A 9,547-nucleotide genomic window follows, 5' to 3' on the forward strand; every position below is an offset into this window, starting at 1 on the left:
TTCTTGTCTTCTTAATGACTTTTTGCTCTCTACATGTATGATGTTCTTGATGTCATCCCACAACTCTTCTGGTCTTCGGTCTTTAGTGTTTCTACTCAAATTACTCCAGAATATAGCACATTTATGAAGTAAGCATAACCCTCATACCAAAACCAGCAAAGGACATCACTAAGAAAAAAATATATTGACCAATAGTCCTCATGAATTCTCAACAACATCCTAGCCAATAGAATTGAACAACACATAAAAAAAACTAATACATGACGAAGGGGATTCATATCAGGGATGCAAGGATGGCCCAAAATTCAAAAAAACTATCCACTATATAAATTTTAAAAAGGAAACGAACCACGTGATCATATCAATTGATGAAGAAGTATTTGACAAAATCCAACATGCATTCCTGGTAAAAACACTCAACAGAGGAAGAATTGAATGGAAATTCCTCAACATAATGAAGATCATATATACAAAACGAAGATCATATATACAAAACCAGTCAACATCGCTCATGATGGAGAGAAATTGAAAGTCTTTCCTTAGCAAACAGGAACCAGACAAGGTTGCTCTTTATCACCACTTACATTCAATTATGTGTTAGAAGCCTTAGCCAGAACTGTAAAGCACGATAGAAAAATTAAAGGAATCAAAACAGTCAAAGACGAAGTAAAACTATTTGCAAGTAATATGTTGCAATACATAGAAAACCTCAAAGACTTAGAAAAAAAAAATACTACTAGAACTCATTGAAAGATTCAGAAAAGTGGCAGGGTACAAGATCAACATACAAAAATCAAGTGAAAGGACTTCCAGTTTGGGGGCAGAAGAAGCAGAGACAGTCAGGGAAGGCTCCGAGGCAGAGGTACAAAAAGAAGGCAATTTGCCAGAACAGTTTCAGAGCTTGAGATCTAATATAAAGTAGGGGGGGCATCAGTTTTTGGCACCCACCGGTGGAGGAATCTGACTGTGTTGATAATACACAGCAATTTATGGAACGCTGCCTGTGGCCCCTCAGCCTAGGTTGAGATCAGAGGGTGGGGCCACAGCCAGGTTGATACAGTGCTAAAGCCACAAAGTAGCTCTGGAAAAAGAGGTGTGATGGCTTTTTTCACTTTTCTTTCCTCCTCTTCCCTGTTGCACCCTGTCTGCCCAGCTTGGGCACCTTCAGGTGAGTGGAACCACACCCCCAAAAGAGTACAGTGCTGTGCCCACAGGGTACAATTTTTCCAAGGCACAAAGAGGAAATCACTGAAAACCTCAGTGGTCCCACAAGCTAATCCTTTGGCTGCTTCTTATGATGTCTGACTCTGGAACTTAGCCCCAAAGTTGACCTGGGTAGGAGCCTTTATTCCTGCCTTACCTAACAAGAGGCATGAGGCCTGGCGATACAGTCCAACTGTATTTGCACCTTGTAAAATCCCAACATAAAAGACAAGAGTCAACACCAATTACAATATACAAAGATGCAGTTATTTTGAGAATTATGCTGTGCATACGAAGATACTTAACTGACCTTCAGAGATAAAAATAGTGGACAATCTTTCGTCCATTCATTTCTCAATATCTATCTGCGCACCTCCATGGTGGTGACTAGAGGAGGGGCCTGAGTGAGCAGACACCCCCACCCACCAATGGAGGTCTCTACTGTGCATGCACACTTAACTATGCAGCAAAGGCTACTGGGCAGTTGGCTACAGTTTTATTTTTGTTTTTGTGTGGTAGTTTTTATCTCTGCTTTTATGTTGTTTCTGTTTTTGATCCTTTTGCTCTTGCTTCTTTCCTAGGCTTGGGAACTGTCTCTTCCTGCCTTATCCAAGAAGAGACAGCGATCATGGCCATATAGCCAAGCTATAAACTTACCCCATAATATCCCACCATCTGGGCAAGAGTCAATATCAGCTGCTATGCATTACAGAAATAGCCAACACTTGCTAAGATAGCTTGCAGCTGAGAAATAAGAAATGTAAAAAGGGAAGTCTATCTCCAGATCATATCCACCAGGAGACATACAGTAATCCTAACAACACAGCAAAATACATGCATTTAATCATTGAAAATGCATCTAATTTATTGAAAATGTCCAAGAAAAAACAACAAAACATCTCAGCACCTGTCCCAAAACAGAAAAGAGTAACTGAGACAAATGAACTGGAGGCAGACGAAGACTTCCCATTTGAAAAGCAGACTTGGGTCTGTCAATGAAGGTATTCAGAAAAATGATAAAGAGACAAATCCAAATGCTCCACAGAAGGATGGAGGAAAATAAGGAAGAAGTCAGGAAAGTGCTACAGGAACAATCAAACAAGATAGATATAGCATTAAAAACAATTCAAACCCTGCAAAAAGAGGTCCAGATGATTATTAATAAAATATCAGAAATGGACATTACACTGAAAGGGCAAAAGAGTAGAATTGAAGAGATGGAAGCCAGCACCAGCAAGCTGGAAGAAAAATCTCTCAATACTGTTAAGAAAGAAGAGCAAGCAGAAAAAAGGATTTTAAAAAATCTGAAGCAAGTCTAAGATTAATGTTGAATAATGTGAAGAGAAATAACTTAAGAATTATTGGCATTCCAGAACAGGAAGAATCACAGAAGTCCACAAAGGAAATAGTTGAGAATCTTCTGGAAGAAAATCACCCTAACATCTTTAAGGATGAGAAGATAAGCATTCATGAAGCTGAAGGAAGCACAGGAAGGATAGATACCAAAAGAAAATCACCAAGGCATAAAGAACTCCAAAATCAAATATAAGGAGAGAATCCTAAAAGCAGCTAGGGAAAAGAGTAGTGTTACTTACAAAGGCAAGCAAATCAGGTTAAGCATTGACCTCTCAACAGAAACCAAGCAGGAGAGAAGGCAATGGGGAGACATATATAAAAACCTAAAAGAAAAACACTGCCAACCAAGAATTTTCTATCCAGCAAAACTGTCAATCAAATATGATGATGAAATCAAAAAAATCCAAGATAAACAGAAGCTAACAGACATTGTAAAAGCCAATCCAGCACTTCAAAACATCCAGAAGAGAGATCTTTGATATGAAAACCAACAAGAACAGACAACAACTAGAGATTGACAGATGTGGCAACACCACTCAGAAATCAATCTACAGACAGAAAAGTTCAGAACAGAACAAAATTACAAAAACAGGTTCAGAGGATCTGTGAGGCCAATCAAAGGTCAAAATAAGAACAATGCCAAAAAATGGAAAACTGTAGGAACAGACTTCAATGTGGTGAGGTCAGGTAGATTTCAGTATACAATAGACTGTCTTAACAGCACCACACACACAAAAAAAAATAAACATAATCACAGCAATTAATTCATACCTCTAGATAATTATACTGAATGTCAATGGATTAAATGTACCAGTGAAGAGACAGAGAGTGTCAGAAAGGATAAGAAAAAAAGAACCTTCAACATACTGCCTGCAAGAGACACACCTTTCAAACAAAGAAAAAAACAGACTAAAAGATAAAGGATGGCAAAAAATATACCAAGATAATTGCAATAAAAAACAGGAATGGCAAGACTATTCTCTGATAAAATAAACTTTAAGGCAAAAACTAGCATAAGAGATAAAGAAGGACACTATCTCATGATTAAAGGGATAATTGAGCAAGATGACATGACCATAATAAATATTTACACTCCCATTGACAGAGCACCAAGATATATAAAGCAAATCCTACTAGAATTGAAAAAAGACATAGACAAATCTCCAATTAAAGTGGGAGATTTTAATAGGCCACTTTCGAAAAAGGATAGAACAACCCTACAAAAACTCAACTAAGATAGAGAGGAATTAAACAGCACAGTCAACCAACTTGACCTCATAGATGTGTAATGAGCATTTAATCAAATAACAGAACTATACACATTCTTTTCCAGTGCACATAGAACATTCTCCAGAATTGACCATGTGTTAGGCCACAAAATAGGCCTCCATAAATTTACAAACATCAAAATACAACAAGACATTATTTCAGACAAGAATGCTATAAAACTAGTAATCAACAATAGGAAGACCAAGGAAATAAAGTCGAATACATGGCAACTGAATAACACACTGCTAAAAAGCAACTGAGTATTAGAAGAAATTAAACTTGAATTTACAAAGTTTCCAGAAAGAAATATGAATGAAAACACAACATACCAAAGTCTTTGGGACACAATGAAATCAGTGCTGAGAGGAAAATTCATTGGAACGAATGAAAAAAGAAGAAAGAACCAAAATTAACACATTAACACTGCATCTCCAACAATTAGAAACAGACCAACAAAGGGAACCTATAGTCACCAAAGGTAAAGAAATAATAAAAATTAGAGCAGAAATAAATTAGATAGAAAACAAAAAACGATAGAAAGAATCAACAGGACAAGAGCTGCTTCTTCGAAAGGATTAATAAAATTGACAAACCACTGGCAAACCTAACAAAAGAAAAGAGGGAGAAAACACAAATAACATGCATTAGAAACTATATGGGTGAAGTCACAACTGAAACAAAGGAAATCAAAAGGATAATAACAGAATATTATGACGAGTTGTACTCCCAAAAATTTGAACACTTAGAAGAGATTTTTTAGAAAAATACTACCTACTTAAACTTACACAGAGTGAAGTAAAAAACCTAAACAGACCCATAACAACAGAAGATATTGATCAGGTCATCAAAAGACTCCCAACCAAAAGAAGTCCAGGTCCAGATGGCTTCACTTGTGAGTTTTATTGAACATTCAGGGAAGAGTTGTCACCAATTCTACTTAAATTATTCCAGAACATAGAAGTGGATGGAAAACTTACTAATACATGTTATGTATGAAGCAAGAATAACCCTCATATCAAAGCCAGGGAAGGACATCACTAAGAAAGAAAATGATAGACCAATATCCCTCATGAACCTAAATGCAAAAATTCTAAACAAAATCCTAGCAAACAGAACCCAGCAATACATAAAAAAAAAAAAATAAAAAAAAAATCATGACCAAGTGGGATTCATATCATAGATGCAAGCATGGTTCAACATTAGAAAAACAATCCATGTAATTCACCATACAAATAAGAAAAAAGAAAAGAACCACGTGATCTTATCGATTGATGCAGAAAAGGCATTTGACAATATCCAACTTCCATTCCTGATAAAAACACTCAACAAAGTAGAAATTGAACAGAAATTTCTTCAACATAATTAAAAGCATACATACAAAACCAACAGCCTACATTATTCTCAATGTAGAGAAATTGAAAGCCTTCCCTTTGTGAACAGGAACCAGACAAAGATGCCCTTTTTCACCACTCCAACTCAATATTGTGTTGGAAGTCTTAGCAGGTACTATACAAAAATATGGGGAAATTAAAGACATCCAAATCAGCAAAGAGAAAATAAAACTCTTTCTATTTGCAGATGATATGATCCTATACATAGAAAACCCCAAAGATTCAGTAAAAAAAAAAGGGTACTAAACCTCATTAGAAGATTCAGAAAAGTGGCAGGGTATAAGATCAACATACAAAAATCCATTAGATTTTGCTATACTAATAATTACAGCATTGAAAAGTCCTATAGGAAAACAATAGTATTTACAATAGCCAACCAAAAGATGAACTATCTAAGAATAAATGCAACCAGAGAAACAAAAGACCTATACAGAGAAAATGACAAAACACTACTACAAGAAACCAAAAGAGACTTACATAAATGGAAGAACACACCATGCTTCTGGATAGGAAAATTTAACATTGTGAAAATGTCAATACTGCCCAAAACAATCTACACATACAATCTACACATAGATTGTTTGGGGCAGTATTGACATTTGTTTTGGGCAGTATTGACATTTTCACAATGTTAAATTTCCCAATCCAGATTCCAACAACATTCTTCAAAGAAATGCAAGCCACCGCATAACATGAATGAACTTTGAGGACATTATGCTGAGTGAAATTAGTCAGTGACAAAATGAGAAATACTGCATATGACCATTATTGCAAAAGCTTAAACAAAAATACCCACACTGAAAAGGAAAAAAAAAAAATTCTTTCTTGGTTACCAGGGTGTAAGAGGTGGGGTAAGTGGAAGAAGGGGAAAGCGGAGCACAGGGTAGGGAATAGACACAGGATAGCTTGGGTGCTGAAGTGGTGGTGACAATACACAAGAAGGGTGAGGGAATGAAAAAACAAGGAGGATGGGAAATATTTATACAGGTTTGCCTGGGCTACAAAAGGGCTCTGGGATACAGAGATTGAAACACGGTTGGAATAGGCAAAAGAGGGGAAATAATGTTAAGATGCTTCACTTTCTTTTAAATCTTGGTTTTCCTTGCCTACTACTGTAAAATAAACACCTGAGGGGGAGATAAAGGAATAGCCAGAAACATCACCATAGAAAGCTTATAAGTTCGTCTTCAGCCTATAACTGATTGGAATACCTAAAATGGTGCTACAACTTGCCCAGTGAAGGAGGCTTCCTGAGGAGCCTTTACATTGCATAAGACCAGAGGTGAAATCCTGATCCCTATCCAAAATCTTCTGAGGTGGAAAATTTCCACTTGAAAAGACAAGCAGACCAGCCTAGAGCAACTAGAAAACATAAGACACTTCTTGAAAGAAGGACCAGCAGGAAAAATCACAAACAATAGTGACAATCTGATTGACTACTACAAGAACAAGGACGTTGTTTTCCCGGTAGCCATCAAGGCAAGCGGTCAGGTCACCTCAGAGCAAACCCCCTTCTAAGACTGAGACTCAAGAGGAATACATGAGCAGTCATATGGTCTTCCTGGTGACCGCATTGGTCTACTGATAAAGGGAAGTGGGGGAAAACATCAACAAAGTTGTGAGCTAAGTCCGACCATGTTCAATAGACTCCTGTCAACCTGGCTTGAGACCTGTTTGGCCAGCAGTATGGCAAGACATGGGAACTCCTGAACGCAGATATGGCCACAGAGGACTAGAGTGGAGAGTGAAGTGTCCAGCTGATATGAAGTGAGCAGAGATGCACAAGAATACCCATACTTGCAGATAGTACCCACTTGATCTGGCTTCAAAGGTTGGATGATCAGAACTCAACTAGATGTGGAAAAAAAGTGTAATCCACTACAATTTGATGAACTTGACCTATACTTATGGATGTAGTAGCTCAAAAGAAGGAACAAATCTTTACAGCAAAGATTTTTCCCACTCTCTCAGTATACAAGGTTGACAGGAATGGGCAACTTAGACCTTGGCTACCCAAAAAAGGGGTTGAGGGATCTACAAAGGCAAGAAGTGAATGGCTTACAAGATTTCAAGAGGGAACCTAGTTCCAGAGAGTGAAGGGGAAGATAGAATCTCCACTGAGTGGTTTCCAACCTGTCTGGATGGGGCTGGTGAAAGGACCTGTGGATAAGACTATTGTGGTTCAATAGTGAATAGCTGTTATGAAGACTGACTGGGAGAGTTGCAAATGTAAAGGTAAATGTTTGGTAACAAAAGGAGGGGAGTGGTTGCTTTAGCATTTGGGGAGTAAAGGACAATGGGACCATCAATGGAGAAGAGCAGAGTTAGGAAACCTATCCAGAGAAGCAGTGATGCCAGAGATGGAGGCGGAGATGATGACCTGGAGAGATGGAGTGGCCGGGGACTCTGGACTCAGGGAGAGAGAGTTGTGTGCTGACGGCCAGGGATCAGGCTTGTGGGATGTACCCTTTGGTTGTTTGGTGATGCATGGAGGGGATTGTAATCATTGCAATGAAATCTAACAAGATAGGATGAATGTAAAGCTGATAGTCTCCCTTGTAAACTATTACTCAATTGACAATAAAACTTTTTTTAAAAAACATATAAAATAGATGATTGGGACTTACTAAAAATTAAAAACTTATGTGCATCAAAAGACTTCAACAAAAGAGTTAAAAGGAGCACACAGATTGGAAAAAATCTTTTGCAATGGCATATCAGACAAGGGACTAAAATATATAGCAAACTATAACACCCCTATAAGAAAAAGACAAATACTACAATTTAAAAATGGTCACAGGACATGAACAAACATTTCAACAAGGAAGACATTTGGAAAGTACAAAAAAAAAAACTTATGAAGAAAATTTCATGATCATTAGCCATTAGAGAGATGCAAATCAAAACAACAATGAGTTACCATCTCACACCAACAATAACAGTGAAGTTCAAACAAGTAGAGGACAATAAAAGCTGGAGAGGATGTGGTGAATCTGGGACCCTCCTATACATTGCTTGTGGGAATGATGCCGCCTCTTCAGAAAGTTGGAAATATCTTATGATCCCGATTTGTCTACTTGGCATATACCACAAGAAATATGAGCCAGAATTCAAGTAGATATATGCACACCAAAGTTTATTACAGCACTAGTCACAATAGCAAAAAGATGGAGACAGCCCAAGTGCACACCAATGGAAGAATGGATAAACAAACTTTGGTACTTATACACAATGGAGTATTATGCTACCTTGAAGAATAACAAGGAAGCTCCAAACCACCACATAACATGGATGAACCTTGTGGACATTATGCTGAGTGAATTTAGTCAGTCATAAAAGGAAAAATATTGCATAAGACCATTATTGCAAAGACTTAAAAAAAGATACCCACATTAAAAGAAGAAAAAAACAAACAAACAGCTTTTTTGGTTAGTAGGGTTGGGACGATAGAGTACAGATTAGGGGATAGACACATTATAGTTCCAGTGTTAGGGAGGATAATACACAATAAAGAGTGAGGGTATGGAAGAACAAGGTAGATAGGGGAACACTTAACCAGATTTACATGGACTAAATGGGACAGAAGTAAATTGCGATGTATGCTCAATCTAGGAACAACAGGGCTGTGTGATACAAGGATCAAGGCATAGTCAATGGGTGAAAGATGGGAAATTATGTTAAAATGCTTGACTGTTTTATGAATATTGGTTTCCCTTGCCTACTAATGTAAAACAGACACTTGAGTAGGATAGAAAGGGACATTGGGAAACATGATTACAGAAAGTTTGCAAGCCTGCCTTCAGCTTATAACTGATTGGAATACCTAAAAGGGGTTCTAGAACTTGCCAAGTGAAATAAGCTTCTTGCAGAGCCTTGTAGTGTATGGGCCTTAGGTGGAATCCTGATCCCCATCCAGAACCTTCTAAGGTGGGAAAAGCAGACCAGCCTAAAACAGCTAGAGCAATAGAAGATACATCTTCAAAAACCAGCAGGAAAAATAAAAAAATCAAAAATGACAGTATGATTGGCTACTACAAGAACAAGCAAGTTGTTTACAGGGAAGCCATCAAGGCCAGCAATCAAGTCCCTTCAGGACAAACCCCCCTCCAAGACTGAAACTCAAAGAGGCATGTAAGCTTATTGGCAACCACGTTGGTCTGCTGGAGAGTGGAAGAGGGGAGAAAGCAGCAATGACAGAATGGACTAAGTTCGACCACATTCCATAGAGCCCCATCAACTGGGGTCTCCTGGACTCATGGACAAGGACATAGCCACCAAGGCATAGAGCTGAGAGTGAAGTGCCTAGCTGATATGACGTGAGAGTGACA

This window comes from Chrysochloris asiatica, unplaced genomic scaffold (assembly GCF_000296735.1).
Source record: "Chrysochloris asiatica unplaced genomic scaffold, ChrAsi1.0 scaffold00239, whole genome shotgun sequence".
NCBI classification, from domain to species: domain Eukaryota; kingdom Metazoa; phylum Chordata; class Mammalia; order Afrosoricida; family Chrysochloridae; genus Chrysochloris; species Chrysochloris asiatica.